The sequence below is a fragment of the Phyllobates terribilis genome, unplaced genomic scaffold (assembly GCF_046119375.1).
Source record: "Phyllobates terribilis strain yellow unplaced genomic scaffold, ASM4611937v1 Scaffold_43__1_contigs__length_10536358, whole genome shotgun sequence".
Taxonomy (NCBI): Eukaryota; Metazoa; Chordata; class Amphibia; order Anura; family Dendrobatidae; genus Phyllobates; species Phyllobates terribilis.
The window spans coordinates 5,951,748-5,957,747 of NW_027362803.1; positions in this window are offsets into that span (position 1 = coordinate 5,951,748).

The window sequence follows — 6,000 nt, forward strand, 5'->3', positions numbered from 1 at the left end:
CATCACCGTCGCCGTGACGACCATTATGACATCATCGTCGCTGTGACGACCATTATGACATCATCGTCGCCATGACGACCATTATGGCAACACCGTCGCCATGACGACCAGTATGACATCATCGTCGCCATGACGACCATTATGACATCACCAAAGCCATGACCACCATACAGACATCATCGTCGGCATGACGACCATTATGACATCATCGTCGCCATGACGACCATTATGACATCATCGTCGCCATGACGACCATTATGACATCATCGTCACCATGACGACCATTATGGCAACACCGTCGCCATGACGACCAGTATGACATCATCGTCGCCATGACTACCATTATGACATCACCGTCGCCGTGACGACCATTATGACATCATCGTCGCTGTGACGACCATTATGACATCATCGTCGCCGTGACGACCATTATGACATCACCAAAGCCATGACAACCATATTGACATCATCGTCGCCATGACGACCATTATGACATCATCGTCGCCATGACGACCATTATGACGTCATCGTCGCTATGACGACCATTATGACATCATCGTCGCCGTGACGACCATTATGACATCATCGTCGCCGTGACGACCATTATGACATCATCGTCGCCATGACGACCATTATGACATCACCGCCGCCATGACGACCATTATGACATCACCAAAGCCATGACAACCATATTGACATCATCGTCGCCATGACGACCATTATGACATAATCGTCGCCATGACGACCATTATGACATCACCAAAGCCATGACCACCATACTGACATCATCGTCGCCATGACGACCATTCTGACATCACCATTGCCATGACGACCATTATGACATCACCGTCGCCATGACGACCATTATGACATCACCAAAGCCATGACCACCATACTGACATCATCGTCGCCATGACGACCATTCTGACATCACCATTGCCATGACGACCATTATGACATCATCGTCACAATGACGACCATTATGACATCATCGTCACCATGACGACCATTCTGACATCACCATTGCCATGACGACCATTATGACATCACCGTCGCCATGACGACCATTATGACATCACCAAAGCCATGACCACCATACTGACATCATCGTCGGCATGACGACCATTATGACATCACCGTCGCCATGACGACCATTATGACATCTTCGTCGCCATGACGACCATTATGGCAACACCGTCGCCATGACGACCAGTATGACATCATCGTCGCCATGACGACCATTCTGACATCACCATTGCCATGACGACCATTATGACATCATCGTCACAATGACGACCATTATGACATCATCGTCACCATGACGACCATTATGACATCATCGTCGCCATGACGACCATTATGACGTCATCGTCGCCATGACGACCATTATGACATCATCGTCGCCATGACGACCATTATGACATCATCGTCGCCATGACGACCATTATGGCAACACCGTCGCCATGACGACCAGTATGACATCATCGTCGCCATGACTACCATTATGACATCACCGTCGCCGTGACGACCATTATGACATCATCGTCGCTGTGACGACCATTATGACATCATCGTCGCCATGACGACCATTATGACATCACCGTCGCCATGACGACCATTATGACATCACCAAAGCCATGACAACCATATTGACATCATCGTCGCCATGACGACCATTATGACATAATCGTCGCCATGACGACCATTATGACATCACCAAAGCCATGACCACCATACTGACATCATCGTCGCCATGACGACCATTCTGACATCACCATTGCCATGACGACCATTATGACATCACCGTCGCCATGACGACCATTATGACATCACCAAAGCCATGACCACCATACTGACATCATCGTCGGCATGACGACCATTATGACATCACCGTCGCCATGACGAACATTATGACATCATCGTCGCCATGACGACCATTATGGCATCACCGTCGCCATGACGACCAGTATGACATCATCGTCGCCATGACGACCATTATGACATCACCAAAGCCATGACCACCATACAGACATCATCGTCGGCATGACGACCATTATGACATCATCGTCGCCATGACGACCATTATGACATCATCGTCGCCATGACGACCATTATGACATCATCGTCACCATGACGACCATTATGGCAACACCGTCGCCATGACGACCAGTATGACATCATCGTCGCCATGACTACCATTATGACATCACCGTCGCCGTGACGACCATTATGACATCATCGTCGCTGTGACGACCATTATGACATCATCGTCGCCGTGACGACCATTATGACATCACCAAAGCCATGACAACCATATTGACATCATCGTCGCCATGACGACCATTATGACATCATCGTCGCCATGACGACCATTATGACGTCATCGTCGCTATGACGACCATTATGACATCATCGTCGCCGTGACGACCATTATGACATCATCGTCGCCGTGACGACCATTATGACATCATCGTCGCCATGACGACCATTATGACATCACCGCCGCCATGACGACCATTATGACATCACCAAAGCCATGACAACCATATTGACATCATCGTCGCCATGACGACCATTATGACATAATCGTCGCCATGACGACCATTATGACATCACCAAAGCCATGACCACCATACTGACATCATCGTCGCCATGACGACCATTCTGACATCACCATTGCCATGACGACCATTATGACATCACCGTCGCCATGACGACCATTATGACATCACCAAAGCCATGACCACCATACTGACATCATCGTCGCCATGACGACCATTCTGACATCACCATTGCCATGACGACCATTATGACATCATCGTCACAATGACGACCATTATGACATCATCGTCACCATGACGACCATTCTGACATCACCATTGCCATGACGACCATTATGACATCACCGTCGCCATGACGACCATTATGACATCACCAAAGCCATGACCACCATACTGACATCATCGTCGGCATGACGACCATTATGACATCACCGTCGCCATGACGACCATTATGACATCATCGTCGCCATGACGACCATTATGGCAACACCGTCGCCATGACGACCAGTATGACATCATCGTCGCCATGACGACCATTATGACATCACCAAAGCCATGACCACCATACAGACATCATCGTCGGCATGACGACCATTATGACATCATCGTCGACATGACGACCATTATGACATCATCGTCGCCATGACGACCATTATGACATCATCGTCACCATGAGGACCATTATGGCAACACCGTCGCCATGACGACCAGTATGACATCATCGTCGCCATGACTACCATTATGACATCACCGTCGCCGTGACGACCATTATGACATCATCGTCGCTGTGACGACCATTATGACATCATCGTCGCCGTGACGACCATTATGACATCACCAAAGCCATGACAACCATATTGACATCATCGTCGCCATGATGACCATTATGACATCATCGTCGCCATGACGACCATTATGACGTCATCGTCGCTATGACGACCATTATGACATCATCGTCGCCGTGACGACCATTATGACATCATCGTCGCCGTGACGACCATTATGACATCATCGTCGCCATGACGACCATTATGACATCACCGCCGCCATGACGACCATTATGACATCACCAAAGCCATGACAACCATATTGACATCATCGTCGCCATGACGACCATTATGACATAATCGTCGCCATGACGACCATTATGACATCACCAAAGCCATGACCACCATACTGACATCATCGTCGCCATGACGACCATTCTGACATCACCATTGCCATGACGACCATTATGACATCACCGTCGCCATGACGACCATTATGACATCACCAAAGCCATGACCACCATACTGACATCATCGTCGCCATGACGACCATTCTGACATCACCATTGCCATGACGACCATTATGACATCATCGTCACAATGACGACCATTATGACATCATCGTCACCATGACGACCATTATGACATCATCGTCGGCATGACGACCATTATGACATCATCGTCGCCATGACGACTATTATGACATCACTGTCGCCATGACGACCATTATGACGTCATCGTCGCCATGACGACCATTATGACGTCATCGTCGCCGTGACGACCATTATGACATCATCGTCGCCATGACGACCATTATGACATCACCGTCGCCATGACGACCATTATGATATCACCAAAACCATGACAACCATATTGACATCATCGTCGCCATGACGACCATTATGACATCATCGTCGCCATGACGACCATTATGACATCACCAAAGCCATGACTACCATACTGACATAATCGTCGCCATGACGACCATTCTGACATCATCGTCGCCATGACGACCATTATGACATCATTGTCGCCATGACGACCATTATGACATCATCGTCGCCATGACGACCATTATGGTAACACCGTCGCCATGACGACCATTATGACATCATCGTCGGCATGACGACAATTATGACATCAACGTCGCCATGACGACTATTATGACATCACCGTCGCCATGACGACCATTATGACATCACCGTCGACATGACGATCATTATGACGTCATCGTCGCCATGACGATCATTATGACGTCGTCGTCGCCATGACGACCATTATGACATCATCTTCGCCATGACGACTATTATGACATCATCGTCGCCGTGACGACCATTATGACATCACCAAAGCCATGACAACCATATTGACATCAGCGTCGCCATGACGACCATTATGACATCATCGTCGCCATGACGACCATTATGACGTCATCGTCGCTATGACGACCATTATGACATCATCGTCGCCGTGACGACCATTATGACATCATCGTCGCCGTGACGACCATTATGACATCATCGTCGCCATGACGACCATTATGACATCACCAAAGCCATGACAACCATATTGACATCATCGTCGCCATGACGACCATTATGACATAATCGTCGCCATGACGACCATTATGACATCACCAAAGCCATGACCACCATACTGACATCATCGTCTCCATGACGACCATTCTGACATCACCATTGCCATGACGACCATTATGACATCACCGTCGCCATGACGACCATTATGACATCACCAAAGCCATGACCACCATACTGACATCATCGTCGCCATGACGACCATTCTGACATCACCATTGCCATGACGACCATTATGACATCATCGTCACAATGACGACCATTATGACATCATCGTCACCATGACGACCATTATGACATCATCGTCGCCATGACGACCATTATGACGTCATCGTCGCCATGACGACCATTATGACATCATCGTCGCCATGACGACCATTATGACATCATCGTCGCCATGACGACCATTATGGCAACACCGTCGCCATGACGACCATTCTGACATCACCAAAGCCATGACCACCATACTGACATCATCGTCGCCATGACGACCATTATGACATCATCGTCGCCATGACGACCATTATGACATCATCGTCGCCATGACGACCATTATGGCAACACTGTCGCCGTGACGACCATTATGACATCATCGTCGGCATGACGACCATTATGACATCATCGTCGCCATGACGACTATTATGACATCACTGTCGCCATGACGACCATTATGACGTCATCGTCGCCATGACGACCATTATGACGTCATCGTCGCCGTGACGACCATTATGACATCATCGTCGCCATGACGACCATTATGACATCACCGTCGCCATGACGACCATTATGATATCACCAAAACCATGACAACCATATTGACATCATCTTCGCCATGACGACCATTATGACATCATCGTCGCCATGACGACCATTATGACATCACCAAAGCCATGACTACCATACTGACATAATCGTCGCCATGACGACCTTCTGACATCATCGTCGCCATGACGACCATTATGACATCATTGTCGCCATGACGACCATTATGACATCATCGTCGCCATGACGACCATTATGGTAACACCGTCGCCATGACGACCATTATGACATCATCGTCGGCATGACGACAATTAT